The sequence below is a fragment of the Grampus griseus genome (assembly GCF_964374135.1).
Source record: "Grampus griseus genome assembly, chromosome: 15".
NCBI classification, from domain to species: Eukaryota; Metazoa; Chordata; class Mammalia; order Artiodactyla; family Delphinidae; genus Grampus; species Grampus griseus.
In genome coordinates this window covers 79,974,082-79,991,353 of record NC_139009.1, presented here as the reverse complement: position 1 = coordinate 79,991,353, position 17,272 = coordinate 79,974,082, and positions in this window count along the sequence as shown.

The following is a 17,272-nucleotide window of genomic DNA, read 5'->3' as shown; positions in this document are numbered from 1 at the left end:
CAGACATTTGTCAGCTGCCATCTTGGTTACGTTCCAAGTCACAAAGACAGCAGTTAGCGCTGTGCCCTGGATGGCAACAGGCTCCTTATCCTTTCCCTGACACCAGGGCATCAGATCTGATCATGAAATCATGGATCTACTGGGTAGTAGCAGTGTGGTCCTGGGCGGGGAGCCATGCTCGCCAGACCCACCTGGAACACAGCACCAGTGAAGGTGCCTAGCGCTGCGGGGCTGCGGGGATTCCGTGAGAGAAGGCTCACCAAACACTGAGCATGGGGCCTGGCCCGCCCTTGTCCTGGCCCGTCCTTTTCTGCTCGCAGCCCTCCAGGACTCCCACGTCACTCAAGGTTAAAGCCCAGGTTCTTACAGCGGCCTTGCCCAATCTGCCCCATTGCCTCCTGGCCTTCAGTTACTCCCCACCAGCCACACGGGCCTCCTTATGTTACTTGTTCAGAGCACTGAAACAAATCAGGCCTGGTCCAACCTCAGGGCCTTTGCACTGGCTGTTCCCTTTGCCTGAACACACTTCTCCCAACACCCCTCACTTCATTCGGGTCTCTGTGTAAATGTCACCTCCTCCTCCAAGAGGTCTTCCCTGACCTCCCTCTCTAAAATCGCCTCCCCTTCTCTCTCTATCCCTGACCCAGCGTTACTGCTCTTCACCACTGAAAATGTGATGTACCGTCAACTTGTTGCCACAGGATCTTTGTCCCCTGCTAGAATGGAAGCACGGTGAGAGTGGACATGGTCTCCTGCCCCTGCCTATACCAGCCAGGCACATCGTAGGTGCCCCATAAATGTTCGTGGTGGGCAGAGGCTACTGATACTGGGGTACCTGGGAAGGTATGCAGCCCGCTGTGGTGGGTGGAGACCCCTCTGCAGGTCCTTGGAATTTGGCAGCCTGATGAGGGATGAGGGGCTGTGGGGGCCTCCTTAGGAGAGAATAGTGAACGGAGGATCCAGCGGCTTCCTCCACTAACCAGTGGTGGGAGAGGAGAGGACCAATCGGAGGAGATTTCGCACAGGCTGTTCCCTCTGCCTGGAACAGTGCCCACACCCTTCTCCAGGCCACCCTCAGCTGTCCCTTCCACCCAGAAGTGTTCCATGATTTCCCCCCTCCCTCCCCAGCTGAGTCAGGCACCTCCTCTGTTCTCCCAGGGCCCCGTCCTCCCGCATCACAGCCCTGGTGGCCACGTATGATCAGTCTGTTTGCTCCACCGACTCTGGCCAGCATGAGCTCCCCAAGGCAGAGCCTATGCTCGTCTTGGTTTCACGATAGCCCCTGCTTCCTCCCGACAAATATTTGTCAAGCGGGCAACAATAACAATAGCCTCTGTACCGAAGACTTTACGACACCTCTTCTGAGCATTACCCATTTAATCTAATCCTCACCGCAATTCCATCAAATGGGAACTGTTATCCCCATTCCTCAGCTAAAGAAACTGAGGCTCAGAGAGGTTAATGTCATGTTCAGAATCATGTAGCCTGGAGTGGCAGTCAGGATTTGAACTCAGGTCTCTCTGACCAGCAGCCAGCACTAGCCACTCTAGTGCGTGGCCATTGGGAGAATGCAATCCACGGCTCTGATCTGGGTCCCCAGGGGCTCCCACGCCTGCCTGGCCCAGGTGTCGCTGCACTTTGAGCTGCCTTCAACTGTCAGGGTAAAGAGTGCTGGCCTGTTGGGGGTTGGAAGCAGGTCCTCAGGCCTCAAACAGACTCTATCTGTTGACCAACTGACTGAATAATGCCACGAGATCAGTCCCCACTGCCACCACTCCCCAGCGATTTCAACCTCTGCTGCTGGCGTTCTAAGGGTTGTGTAACCTCTGCAAGGAGCTATCCCTCTCTGGGTGCCAGGCTCTGTGTAACAGGAGATGGGAAAAGACTTAGGGGACAGAAAAGGTGGGATGAGTCAGGAGGACAGAGCCTGACAGTGGGGACCGCACGGTGCTATCCGTGCATTGTAGGGTGTTCAGCAGCACCCCTGGCCTCTGTCTTCCTAGAGACCAGTAACACCCCCTGAGTCACAAGCAAAAATGTCTCCAGATGGCACTGAATGTCCCCAGCAGGCATGGGGGAGGCAAAACTGGCTCCAGTTAAGAAGCACTTCCTTAACGCTATGCTTTGGGGTGCGGCGGGGAGCAGCCAGCATGGAGAGGTCTGGCTGCTGCAGCCCCCAGGAGAGTCTCCAGGAGCTATGAGGCCGCCCAGAGCTAGTGATCATAATTAGGACTTTAGCAATATGCTTATACAGCACTATTGTGTGCCAGGCACTCGAGAGAAATTCACTCGCCTAATCCTCGAGAGAATGCTGTGTGTAGAGGATTTGTGGATTTGACACCTGAAGACCCAGAGAAGGAGGAAATTGCCCAAGGTCACACGGCACACACAGTAGGTGGCAGAGCCAGGCCTCAAATCGGCCTCCTGGCTCCAGGGTGTACACGAAACACCATCCAGCTGGGCCGCCTGCCTGCCCAGCGTCCCTGCCGGGGCTGTGTGGCAAGGCTGGAGGACAGGCGACAACAGGAAAAAGCAGCTCTGCACTGGCAGGGTAAGAGCCCTCACAGGTGATACCCAAGGACCTTCCAGCACAGGAGTCCCTGACCCTAATCTCTCAGCAAAGCTTTGTTAAGCACCTACTGTGCGCTTGCTGCCGTGGCTAAGACAAGAGCGACAAAGCTCATCTTGAGCCGTTCACCACACGAACCCCTGTTCCTTCCTGCCAAGACCCTTTCCTGCTTGGGACACCTTTCCCAACCTCTCACCCCACAGTCAGGAGCCAAGCACCTACTAGTTGCCAACATTTGCATCTGCATTTAACACATGGGCAAAGTGAGGTTCAGAGAGGCCAAGCAACTTGCCAAGGACACACAGCGGTTGAGCAGGATTCGAGCTGTTTCCTTCTTCACATCTCTGTTTCCCCTTTAACCTGAGCTCCCCTACAAATGGCTGGAGCCTGTCCTGGGTCCCCTCATGGGAATCATCCGGCATTTTGATGTTCAAGTTCACAGCCCTGTTGAGCCACCCTCATATTCACGGCCCTGGGGGACAGAGCACACGTTTGCTTTCTCTGGAGTTTTCTCTGCTTCCTGAAGTCAAGGTTGCTGCACTGATGGGGCCCTGCAGGAGGCTAGGGACTGAGCAGGCACCTCTGTGGCCCCTGGATATAGGCGTCCACTACCACTCGGCGGGCCCGCTGGAGCGAGACCTCCTTCCCTCAGGGTGGCCACAGGTCGTGTCTGCTTCCTTTCCCAGCTGGGTGTCACCCACCTCGGTCCTACAGCCCTTCTGGTACCACAGTGTCCTCCTGACTCTGTCCTCCTTCACCAGACCCAGACCACCCCTGGAGATGGCGGCTGGGTGCTGCCCCATCTGGGATGACTTACCTGGGGATGTGCTGACGGGTGTGGAGGCACAGGCCACCTGCAAGGTCTCTGGTCCCAAAGCCGACAGACAGCTGCTTCTAGATGAAGAACTGGGGTCCGAGAAACTAACTTGGGCTTCTCTGCAGCCCGAGCCCCCAGCCTGAAGCCACCACCGGCTAACCACCCACTCATACACCCTGGCAAGGGGTAAGGAGGTCATACCCCACCAGGGTTTCTCACTCGGGGTGGAGGGGGTGGGGAATCTGAGTCACCCTCTGCTGGCTGCCCCGGAAGCCCCTGCGGTGGCCGTGCTGGCAAGAAAGAGGCAGAAGGCCGGAGGCCAGCCACTCACCTGGACACCCCAGCGGAGCACGGCAGCCAAGCTGGGCAGGGACTGGCCCGGAAGGCCTGATGTGCTCTTGGAAGCGCCTTTCTCTGAAACTCAGCCTGTTTCCTTGATACGAAGACAGGAAAGGGGGCTGTGTTTGAAGTTTACGTCAAAGTCACAAAGTGCTGTGTTCAAGGAAAATCGCAAGCCGTGTGCTCCAGGGAGGGCAGATGGCATTTCCGGGGCCAAGCAGAGCCTGCCCAGCAGTGGGGGGAATGAGGCGAGCTGCAGGCAGGGGTTATGCTAGAATGATGATCCCAACAGCATCCCCTAAACCTGGAGAGGGTAAGGGAGGGGAGCTGTGTGCCGGAATGGGGGTGGGGTAGTGGCAGTGGGAGGGGGATCCCCAGGACTCATTGGAAACTGGAATGCCCCCACTTTCCCTTCCCAAGGGGACATGGACCCGGGGCCTGTCCCTGGCTGAATTGCTCATATGAGTGATTTATTTATTCCACAGACAGGTTAAAGCCGGAGAGACGATAAACCTCCCAAGTAGGTCCACACCGCAAAGGTCAGAGCACCTCCTGTGTGCCAGCCATCAGGTCAACAACGACAGCCCTGTGCCTGCCCTCAGATGGTTCACAGTCTAGGCGAGGGGCCAGCTGGGTCACCAGGATGACCAGGGCTGGGAAGGCAGAAGCCTGGACACTGTGTATACACAGAGGAGCCCGACACAGCCTGGGGGTGTCAGGGATGGCTTCTAAGAAGGATCGGTCATGTCGTCAAGACACGGAGATGGTGTGTCCCCCAGCACGCACCCGATCCCAGCCCAGCCCCGTGCACTGCACCTGGCTGCAGTGCACACTGCACTGCACCTGACCACCTCCTGCGCTGCTCACAACCTCTTCTTCAGCCTCTTCTCCTCCTCACTCTCCCACCCTCTGACCACTTGACCACATCTAACATCTGCTCCCTCGGCGGCCCACGGAGTTGTCGGGCTGCAAGGCCGGGCCTGTCCTGGAATCCACTCTGCCCCATCTACCCCCACTGCCCTGAGGCTCTGGGGGCTCTCTCACCTCTTCAGTGGCTCGTCACCCGTGGGGCCTTGGGGACCTACATGGGCTGTCCTAGGCCCACCGTTGAGACCAAAAAAATCTTTCTTCTCTTGCACCTGCGCCCTGGGGGACGTGGGTTCAGCTCCCCAACTGGCCTGGCATTTCCTTCATGCTTTACCCCAGGACTCCTTTCCTGGGACCCTCTCCCCCAGCCTCTACTACCCCCCAGTTCCCTAAATCCCCCCTCCTACTCAGGAAATCTTTTTTCTAAGCTTCAGGCTGGGTACTTTCCCCCTACATAGATTTCTCCCAAAACTGTTATCGTTAGAAGAGCTCCCTTTCCCCACAGACATCGTGAAATTCAGGAGACAGAATAAAATCTTTGTTTCCATACTGGGGTAATGAGAGAAGAATGCCCCAGCAAACTGAAGAGGAGAGAAATCACAGCATCAGAACCACATAAGCTACAATTATAATAGCAGCACTTACTGAGCACTTACTACGTGCCACACAATGTTGTGAGCGGTTTACAGTTTAACCCATTGAATCCATTTTCCAGATAAGGTAAGTGAAGCCCAGAGAGGTTAAACAACCGACTCCAAGTGGCCAGGCATGATGGAAGCAGGGCAGTCTGGCCCCATAGCCCAGGTCATGGTGGACATGGGAGGAGGAAAGCTTGATTGCAAAATAGCTCCCTGTGGGGCCGGCCTCCCAGAGAGCTGGAAGCTGAGCAGGCCGCCTGTGGGGTGCCCGAGGGGCAGCAGCATTTGGGGCTTGCTGTCTCTGGGGTCTTCAGGCCTAAGAAAGGGGCTCCCAGCCTCTGCAAGGCACTGGCTCGGCAACCCTCTAACCCACTTCCATCTCAGAGACACGTCCTGAGGGGCCCAGGCCAGCTGGGTGCTCAGACAGTTCTGAGATTGGCCTGCAGATAACGCCGTGTGTTTTGCCAAAGTGGAGGGTGGTGGATGCGTCTCTTGAATGTGCAGACGAAAGAGCGGATGGAACAGTGGGCTGGAAAAGTTGCGGTGCGTTTGCCCAGCGTGGGTCTGGGTAAATATTCACTCTAGACATACAAAGAGCCTCAGAAGAATTTGACCACTCACACTCACCCCCACCCCCACCCGGGCCCTTGCCCAGCTGGTCCCCGCCTGAACTCTCTTTCCCTACCTCTTCTCCTCCATTTGACTCTTCCTTCTCCTCCAGGTCTCTGATTACATGCAGCTTCCTCCAGGAAGCCTTCCCTATCCTCAGACTGGGTGGGGTGGGACTCTGTGCTAGTTTCACCTGCCCTTGAGCCGGCCAGATTTGGTTCCACAGCCAAAAAGACGCCAGGCCACTGCAGGGGTAACACCCGGCAGGTGGGCCCTGGGGTGGAGGTTTCAGGCTGCCAGAGAAGACTCACATCTCAGCACAGTGATGCCCCCAGGGCCCCTACTGAATGCCCTCCCACCTGGGTGTCTTCAACCGTGCAGCACCCGCCTTTCCTCTGGGTGGTCAGACAACGTGACATTTACCTCCTTGCTGTTCTTGTCTGGTTCTTCCACTTAGAGCTGAGGGACCTTGAGCAAGTTACTTGACCTCTCTGTGCCGTAGTTTCTTCATTCAGGAAATGAGGATGATAATGGTACCCACCTCATGAGCATCAAAGCAGATGCTCCACTATCGCCATCATCATCACCACCACCATCATCTCTCCGTTTCCCCAGTTTCGATAGTGTGCTACCGACTGCCCGTCCAAGGGCAGGAACAGGATTTCCTTGCGCCCTCCAGGGCGTAGCTCTTGAGTACAGCATCCTTCCAAGAGCAATTTAGGATTCTAAAGGTTGAAAGTGACACCCCCCCACACACACAAAAAAAGAAAATTAATCCAACCTGGCTTAAGTCAGAAGAGAATCAATTTGCTATAGCAGCCATAGGCTGTGCCCTCCTCTGGGGGTCATCAAATGGACCGCTCTTCTTAAACGTCCAAACCGCAATGACAATGCCATCTCTTCAGATAGGCCTTCGGGGGCTCCCTATTCATTCAACACTGAGTACCTACTCTATGCCACACTCTGTTCTAGGCTCTATGGAGCTGCTGTCAACAACACAGATGAAAATCCCTTCTCTTGTGGAGCTGACAGTCTAGTGGGGGAGACAGAGAAGTAACAAAATAATCAAGTATTCCATGGAGTATATCAGGTGGCTCAAGCGCTAAGGAGTGAAATAAATCAGGAAAGGGTAGAAGAGGTTCATAGGTGTGTGAATTTGAACAGAGGGGTCAGGGCAGGCCTCACTGAGGGGATAACCTGTGAGTCGAGACTTGAAGGAGGTACAGGAGGGAGCCATGGAGATATTGGGGGAACAGCATTTCAAGCAGAGGGATCAGCAGATGCAAAGGCCCTGGGGCAAGACTGGACCTCTGTGAGGTGGGGATTATCTTGTTCCTGGCTGCATCCCCAGCAACTAGAGTCGCAGTTGGCACATAATGGAGTTTAACAAATATAGCATGATGGATGAAAAGCTCAGGTATGGGCTTCAGGAACAACTTACTCAAGGCTCAAATGATGGCCTCAGGGTTGTTACCTCCTCTATCTGTTGACTTTATTCTCAGATAACTTTTCTCCCCGGGGTCCAAGATAACAACTCAGCTTCCAATCCCACTCAGGAGAAAACATCTATTTCTCAGTATTCCCAGCATAAGCTCCATCACAGCTCATTGGCTGAGTGGATCACATGTCCATCCCTTACCAAGTCCCTGAAACCAGCGGATTGGATGTGAGAGTGGCTTAGGACCCAGTCACAAAGCCCATCCACACCACACTGAGACCGGGGAGAAGAACCCAAAGGGAAGTTGGAGGCTACGGCTGGAAGGATGCTGGACAGGTAAAAAGCCACAGTTTTGCAGAACAATCGTAACAGCTAAGATTTATTTATTCATTTATATTGAGCACTCCTGTGTGTTGACCCCAGCTAAGGTGCATTTAATGCTCACAACAGCCACAAGAAGCAGGTTAGCCCCGTTTTACAGATACAGAAACTGAGGCCAAGAGGAAACTGAAGCTTGAGATTTCACAGCTAGTAAATGGCAGAGCCTGAGGTCTGCTGGCTCAAATGGAGCCCAGAGCCTCCACAAGGCTCAGCCCTGAAATCTCCTGGGCTGTGTGGCGGCCACCCTTCACCACGCCAGGGCCAGGCTGGCTGGACCAACCACTGAGCTGGAGGTGGAAGCCCTGAGCAAACTGGGAACACAAAGGAAACCACCTCTTTGATAGAGAAAGAGGGAGAGACCGCTCAGGGCAGGCTCCCAGCGGGCCCACGGGGCTGGGGAGGCCGCTGGTGGAGGCTAGAGGCACATGACCCCAACTTGTTTCTCAAATGGAAGCTGAGGTAGGGGTAGGAGGCCAGTGGGAGGGTGGCCTGCTTCTCAGGTCTGGGGTCCTGAGAGGTCTGGATGAGGATGGAATGAGGACAGGCGTACAACCTGTCGGGAGCTCAAGGAAGAATCTGGCATTTACGGTGTGCCTGCTGTATACCCGAGCCCTGACAGCCACATCTCCTTCCACGCTCAGGAGGACTCCAGCAGCCTGCTGTCGGGCAGCTGATCCACGTGCTCCCCTCGGCATCCCCAGCGCCCAGCCCAGCACAGTGCCTGGCACACAGCGAGAGCCCAAGAAATGTTTGCTGAATGAACCACCCGACAGCCCCGTGAAGGAGGTAAATTCTTACCCCCGTTGCCAAGATGAGGAAACTGAGGCTCGGAGAAGTATTGGGGTCCAGCTGGGCCCAGCTTCCCCGGGGAGCATGCCTGGGAAATGCCGTGGCGGTGAAGTCTGGAGCAGATGGACCTCGGGTGGAAATGGCTGGTCGGGCACTCAGAGACCTATGGGGCAGCTGCCCGCCTGGGGTAACCAGGGCCCTGCTTTCACAGAACTTTTGCTCTTCCCCTCTCTACCCTCAGTTTCCTTGTCTATGAAATGGGAATGATCGTGCCCACCCCATGACTGAAGGGGGTGGATCACAGAGGCCAAGGGCAGGGCCATGCTATCTCCCAGCAGAGCTCTGGGAGGGCGTGTGAGTCAGGATGTATTTGCCCCCAGGGCACTGTGTCTGGCACAGGGAGGTGCCCACTAAATGTTTGCTTGACTGGGGACCAGCGCTCAATAGTAACACTGTTGTTGATGCTGACTAGGGAGAGCCCCTCCCCCACCCCTCTGCCACATTCGCTAAGTCTCCCCGTTCTTCTTCCCCAGCCCCCTCCTTCTTTATTCCTTCCCCCCTCCTTGCTCCCACCCCCTCCTCCACCCGTCTTCCCCCTCCATCACCCCACTTCTCTACTCTCCCACCTACACCCCCTTATTGCTTTTTCCTCCCCCACCCGCCCCCCCTCTTTATTTTTTCTCCCCTTCCCCACCCTCCTGTTTTACTCTTCCCGAGCCCTCCTCTTCCTCAAGACATTTTGTCAGCCCCCCCTTCCTCTCTCATCCCTGCCCTCCACCTTATTCCACCCCTTCCCCCTCCCGCACCTTATTCTCTCACCCCCTCCCACCCAATGCTTCTCCTTCCACCCCCACCCCCACCCCCTGGGCGCTAGGCCTGGCTGGCAGGGGGTTTCTACAGAAGGCTCTCAGGAAGTGCCTTCCGCTCGCCTCCTCTCATGGTCCCTCCCTCCCTGGTGGTGAGGGCTTCTGGGCGGCTGCTGAGTGATGCTGCCCAGACCAGCATAAGACGGGCCCAGGGATCCAGGGGTTCCAGGGCTCCCCACCAGCTGTCCCCAGGAAACTGCAAACCTGCCAGCCACAAACCACAGGGTCTGCCCCACCACTGTGCACCTCCCTTGATGCCCTAAACACAATCCCCCTCTCTTCACCGCCTCAATCCCCAGCGTCCCTCCAGCCGAATCCTACGTGCCCTCAAGACTCAAGTATCAGAGACAGTTCATATGGCCATGTATTTGTTTCCTAGGACTGCCACAATAAATTATCACCAACTGGGTGGTTTAAAACAACAAAAATTGACCATCACATTCTGGAGGCCACACGTCTGAAATCAAGGTGTCATCAGGGCCCCAGTAGGTCTGGAGGCTCTAGGGGAGAAATACTTTACCTCTTCCAGCTTCTGGGGGCTGTCAGCAATCCTTGGCTTCCTCAGCTGTGCCCACATGACTCCAATCTCTACCTCTGTCTTCTCTGCGTGTCTATTCCTCTTCTGTCTCTTATGACACTTGTCCTTGGATTTAGGACCCACCCAGGTGATCCAGATTATCTCATTTTAAGATCCTTAATAACGTCTGTAAAGACCCTTTTTCCAAAGAAGGTAACAGGGTCTAGGGATTTGGATGTGGACTATCTTTTCAGGGGCCACCATTCAAATGTACTCAGGCTATGTCCAAGCTAGAGCTATGTTAACTCAAAGGGAGATAGAGCAGCTATTAAAATTTCAGTTCAAAAGATATAGAGAACAAACTAATGTTTATCAATGGGAAGAGGGGGGAGGGGCAATATAGAGGTGTGGGTGTGGCACATACAGTGGGCACTGAACTACATTGAATTCAGTCTTTCTTTTCTTTCTTTCTTTTTCCTGAAGAAACATCTTCCATCCCTAAAAGCAAAGGGGGAAATGATTTACTCTCTGTAAATTGGTTAATATATGTAAAGTGCTGGGCCTAGTGTCTGATTCACAGAGATGTAGTCATTATTACCCAGCGACAGGGCATTTTATGCAAGTCATTTCATGTTGACTCTGTTACTTGCCCTTTACAACTCTGCAATGTAGGCAAGGCAAACCTTAGGCTGCCCATCCTGTAGAAGAGGAAACTGAGGCCCACAGAGGGGAGATGAGTTGAGGTCTCCCAAGAGTGGCCCAACGTTCATCCAGTTACATTACAATGCCTCTCTGTGGAGAGGAAGCCCAAGGCAGGGCTGGGATAAGACAGACCTCTGAAAGAGGTGTCACAAGTGGGATCTGGGGGTAGACTAGCTTTTTAGAAATGCCAGGCAAAACATTCTCTGACGTAAATCATACCAATGTTTTCTTAGGTCAGTCTCCAAAAGCAATAGAAATAAAAACAAAATGAACAAATAGGACCTAATCAAATTTACAAGCTTTTGCACAGCAAAGGAAACCATAAACACAATGAAAAGACAACCTACAGGATGGGAGAAAATATTTGCAAACAATGTGATCAACAAGGGCTTAATTTCCAAAATATATAAGCAGCTCATACAACTCAACAACAAAAAAAAACAAACAATCCAATCAAAAAATAGGCAGAAGACCTAAATAGACATTTCTCCAAGAAATACAGGTGGCCAATAGGCACATGAAAAGATGCTCAACATTGCTGATTATTAGAGAAATGCAAATCAAAACTATAATGAGGTACCACCTCACACCAGTCAGAATGGCCATCATGAAAAAGTCTACAAATAGCAAATTCTGGAATGGTTGTGGAGTAAAGGGAGCCCTCCTACACTGTTGGTGGGAATGTAAGTTGGTGTAGCCACTGTGGAAAACAGTATGGAGGTTCCTCAGAAAACTAAAAATAGAATTACCATATGATCTAGTAATCCCACTCCTGGGCATATAACCAGACAAAACTACAATTCAAAATGATACATGTACCCCTATGTTCACAGCAGCACTATTCACAATAGCCAAGACATGGAAACAACCTAAATGTCCATAAACAGATGAATGGATAAAGAAGATGTGGTACATATATACGATGGAATACTGCTAAGCCATAAAAAAGAACAAAATAATGCCATTTGCAGCAACATGGATGGACATAGAGATTATCATACTAAGTGAAGTAAGTCAGAAAGAGAAAGACAAATACCATATAATGTCACTTATATGTGGAATCTAAAATATGACACAAGTGAACATATCCATGAAACAGAAATAGAATTATGGACATAGAGAACAGTCTGGTGGTTGACAAGGGGGAGGGGGTTGGGGGAGGGATGCAATGGGAGGTTGGGGTTAGCAGATGTAAGCTTTTATATATAGAATGGATAAACAACAAGGTTCTACTGTAGAGCACAGAGAACTATATTCAGTATCCTATGATAAACCATAATGGAAAAGAATATTAAAAAAGAATATACATATGTATAACTGAATGACTTTGCTGTACAGCAGAAATTAACATAACATTGTAAATTAACTATACTTCAATATGGATCGAGAGTTTGCACACATAACAGGGTCTCAGTAAGTGTAGCTTATTAAGGTGGAGGATGGGTCCCAGGCTGAAGCCGGGAAGGTGACCCAAGAGACTTGTTGAGACCCAGGAAAGGAGTGTGGAGGCCGACAGCTGGCAGGAGGCCTGGGTCCTCTCCAGCCAGGGGGAGTACGAGCCTGGGCGGGCGTCTTGGCCTGCAAGAGGTCTACCCCTGGGGAAACCGCAGATGTTTCCTACAACAAGAGCAGCCAACAACATCCCTGCGCCAGAGGACATTCTCCCCCAGGGAGGGGTGAACACCAGCCATGCCCTTACGTCCTGGCCACGCCTCTGGTCCCGGGACCATGCCCTCCCTGACGAGCCCCTCCCGGGTTCTCCATCTGCGCTCCAGTCTACCCGTTGTTGGCAGGTCCAGCACGGTGTGCCCTCGGCCCTCGCGAGCCCACCTCCTCCCTAGAGCCCCGTTCCCTCCCCGGCTAACACGCCCCACCCCAAACCCCTTCAAGTCAAGCCCTTGCTTGGGCCCTCAGGCCATGCCCCTCACGGGTGTCTTCGGCCAGGTCCCCCCACCCCTTGATTCGGACCCTTGGCTTAGGCCACACCCCTTCTTTGCATCTCTGACCTCAGATCTCGCTCCCGTCCTCGCCCTTCCTAGTGCGGCTGAGACGCCCCCACCAGCGTGCTCGTGGCTGGGCTCCCCCACTGCCCCTTCTGCATCCCCTGACTGGCACCACAAGACAGTGTGCATCCTCTTCAGGTCGAGACGAGAAGGCATGAATCACACCTGGAGCACGTGGACCTGAGGGGCCGCTGTGGCCGCACGTGTGGCGGAACACATCCTCCCCCAGCCTCAGGACCCTCCCTCCCGGGGGGCGGGGGGCGGGGCAGCGTCCTTCTCTCTGGACCCTGCCTTCCAGTGTAGGGGCGAGAGTTGCCTGAGCTGCAATGGCTGCTCTCTTGAGCCTGCAACACCAACGTGAGTCCCCCGCTTCTCACCTTTCTCCTCTGGACCCCAGCCCTCAGACCCCTGGCCCCTTTGGCCATGGGGACAGAGAGGCATAGACCGACTACCAAAGGGCCTCAGCCAGCTGCCTGCCATGGCCTCAGAAACCTGCGAGGGCCATGCCTGCTGATTCGAGCATCTTTGGTTGCCTCATGTATTTTGATATTGTCTGTATATGGGGTGCTCAATTCATATCTGTTCAGTGAACGGCTGAGAAAATGAAGCACTGCTATAATAAATGAATCCATTCTGTGTCAGGTCAGTCTTTGGGGAAATGTGCTAAGTCTCCCGTACTCGTCATTACCGTTATGAGCATTCTGTGGTCAAAATTTTCTTGGTCCATTCAAAGTTGAGAGGAAAAGGTAAACATTTTGCAGCGTGCACCTCACAGCCAGAAATCCAACTGCCTCTCCACGGAGTCCGGATGGAGAGTCACCTCGCATCACGGCTTTGGGTGCTGGTTGGCTGGCCCCATCACCTGGCTTAGACACTGGAATGTAACTTCAACTGTTCCTGTTTTCCTCCATGTTTTCTGGTCTTCTTTGCTTGAGACTTTTGCCACCAAGTCTTTCCATTCATTATAAAAATACTGTAGGTCATGTTTGCTGGAGGAGATCTAAAACAAAGCACACAGGAACTGTACCGCACAACTAAATGGGTAGCAATTCCTACCGGCTACTCCGTGGGAGGAAATAGCGGCTGATGTTTCTGCGGGGTGAGGACTCTATGTACTTCCCATCAGGAAGGCTTGTCGCGGGTGAAATTCATTTTGCCTCGGGGCACCACAGAGTCTCTGGGAAAATCCTTTCCCACCACGTTCTCATAACTAACGCAGGCTCTCCACAGCTTTGATTCGTCTCTGTGGGACGGAGCCAGTCTTCACCACTTCACCCCGCCCCGCTGCACCACACAGCTTGCAGGATCTTAGTTCCCTGACCAGGGATCGAACCCGGGCCCTGCGCAGTGAGAGCGCAGAGTCCTAACCACTGGACGGCCAGGGAATTCCCCTTCACCACTTCTTTTGATACCTCTGAGAGACACGGAAGGGAAATGGTGAATCCAATGGATAAGCCCCAGTCAGAACTGTGAAGCCGTCAAACTTATTTCCAAGAGGGCTTTAAATCTTCTCTAACTTCTGCCATATTCAGGATTCTCCTTTCGCTTCAGGGGACCCACTGCTCTCTCTCTCCTCTCCCAGAAAGCTGGGTGGGTGGCGATGGTGGCTGGCCGGAATGGGTTACCGGTCCCGGGAGCCTGGCATTTTCAAGCACACTTAGGGAAAGCAATGCAACTCTTGTGGGGAAATTTAAATATTGCAGGATGGCAGGGATGGGATGGTGGATGGACACTTCACCCCTCATCACACACCATGGCCTCCTTTCTCTGTGGACAGGCCAAGGACCCAACACAGCGCTGGGCAGGATGTGAGGGGCCTTGGAGAGCTGCTTTTCCCCGTGATCAGGAACGTGGGTCCCAAGGGATACAGACCAAGGCACATAATTTCGAGGCGCAATTACTGCAAACGCATAATCTTGTAAACCCTTTGCTTTCTAGTGCCTGCTCCTGGTTAGAGCCACTGTGCTGGAGCCCTCTCATCGGGGGATAGTTGAAGTACTTAACAAGTGGTACAGACATACCCTGACTATTGAAAATGGCCACTGATGGAGCAGAGCCCTGGAGGCCCTCTCACCGCACCCCTCCGCCCCTCCGCACCAGCCATTAACCCTTCACTTGCTGGGTCACGGGGAAGACTGGGAAGTGTAGGGAGGTCCTGGGAAGGGGCTGTTTACCAACCAACAGAGGCATCTTTCAATATTCTAACCATCAGCGCGGCTGCAGCAGTCTGAACGAGCCGAACATAGCCTCCTCTCCTCTCCTCCTCAGCCTCATCCGTCCCCACACACCTGGAGCTATACTTTGCCTTTCTTTTCTACATCCATATTCCTGTTTTCCAATCTTCCAGCCAGAGGCTGTACCATCTCGTCTTTCAGTGGTCCTCAGTATGGGAAGAGGTGCGGCCTCACCTCTGGTGGCCTTCAGAGGCAAGGATGGCCCAAACCAGGAAACCCTGAACCCAGCTGTGCATCAGAACCACAAGGCAGTGTCTGAAAACCAATGGCCTGGGTGATCTGCACGTCTAGGAGGCATGTCAGCTGATGCTGACGCTCAACCAGGCTCAGAGGTTCCCACTGTCCTCCTAAATCCAGGGTCAGAGGAAATTTGGGGGCAACGTTGGTACAAAAATCTGTGAGTTCTTGGAAGGAAGGCGGGTGCTAAGAGCTACTCACAATGGCTGTTTCTTCCTGATGTACGTGACCAACGCCAGCAGCAGCGACACTGTGGCCGTGAGGATTCCTGCCACCGAGACAGCGGCGACGCTGATGTCCCTCTGCAGAAAGCGCAGAAGCTGTGCGCATGGCATACTCCTGCTTGGAACATCTAAATGAGAAGACGCACGGCCGAGTAAACAGAGAGCGACGACCCTGTACGCCTTTGTAGGGACACCTGGTTGGTTCTGCTTGGAGCCAGAATGAAAACCTTAGCATCTTAGCTGCTGGTTCCACAAGTCCTCTTGGGGAATAAACTGGCTGTGTTTAGGAAAAGACATTCCTAACCTTTGATGGTGGAGGTGAGATGCTGAGGGTATGAGCTGGCAAACAGCAAAGCAACGAGTTTGGAGGTCAGGAGAGGAATAGAGGAGAGTGAAGATGGAGGGAGGAGACGGGGCCACTACAGGAGGTGAAAAGTCCCACTACAATGGCTTTTAAGAAAAATGGAATCACCCAACACAGCCATAAATAAATCTAAAAAAAGAAAAATGAAGTCAACAGCCATAAAAAAGAGTGAAATAACGCCATTTGCAGCAACACAGATGGACCTAGAGATGGTCATACTGAGTGAAGTAGGTCAGACCAGGACAAATATCATATGATATCGCTTATATGTGGAATCTAAAACAACGATGCAAATGAACTTATTTACAAAACAGAAACAGACTCACAAAGAAAACACATTTATGGTTACCAAAGGGGAAGGGGGGGAAGGGAAAAATCAGGAGTTTGGAATTAGCAGATACAAACTACCATATATAAAACAGATAAACAACAAGGTCTTACTGTATAGCACAGGGAACTACATTCAATATCCTGTAATAAACCATAATGAAAAAGAATCTGAAAAAGAATATATATGTATATATATATATGTGTGTGTGTGTGTGTGTGTGTGTGTGTGTGTGTTGCGTGTGTGTATATATGTATAGGTATATTCTGAATCACTTTACTGAATACCCGAAACTAACACAATATTGTAAATCAACTATATTTCAATTAAAAATAATGGAGTCAAGTATTCAGTCTGAAGCTTTCACAGGGCAGTGATACAACCTCTTCTCTGCTGTCCCTCATCCCTCCTCCCCCACCCCCAGCTCCAGGTAATTCTGCCATATACATTATCTGCCTCGGGTGTGTAGGTTTGGGGGAATTTCAAGACATAAGGCAAACATGATGCCAAGATGATCCCAAGCTTTTTCAACCCTTTAGGGACTTGTAGAAACCTTGAGGGTAGATTTGGAATGCCACTGCATGTGGGCTTGGGAATACTGTCCAAGGCAATCTTAGCTAGATCTCAAGGGAAGCAGTCATCAGCTGCCACTGGGGACTCAGAGCTTCTGTTATCCCATTTGCAATGTGACCCAAAAGAGATAAAGGAATCAGGGAAATGGGGCACAGAGGTACGATGATAGGAATCAGATGTGGAGAGCCGCTGAGGGGAGCCTAGTGATGCAGGCGGGACATACTGGCCAAGGGCCTTCTTGGGTTATGGGGAGAAAACTGAGGCACGTCCAACTTCCCACCTTCGTCGATGCTATGTCAAGAGGCAGCAGCATCAAGCAACTTTAAGGGCTCTGTTGGAATAATTCAGCATTCAATTTCTTAGAGTTAGGAAGTGACAACCAGGTATAATTCTGTTAGTGGGTAGCCACATGGAGGGAGCGTCCTGGACTTGGTATCAGCACGTTGCCATGATGGCAAGTTTCTACTCACTCTGAATGGGCCCAGCCTCAAGTAATCCAAGGATGAAGATCAAGGACTAGGTTAACCTTTGGCATTTAATCCCTCCTGTTTGGTAGAAAGCATCAGTGCTCAGTAATGTCAAGGACTGTGATTATGATGCCCATGTTATGGATGACCCTGGCTTGTAGAAACAACATCAAAGCAGCATCTTTGGACTTCCCTGGTAGCGCAGTGGTTGAGAGTCCACCTGCCAATGCAGGGGACACAGGTTCGTGCCCCGGTCCAGGAAGATCCCACATGCCGCGGAGCAGCTAGGCCCGTGAGCCATGGCCACTGA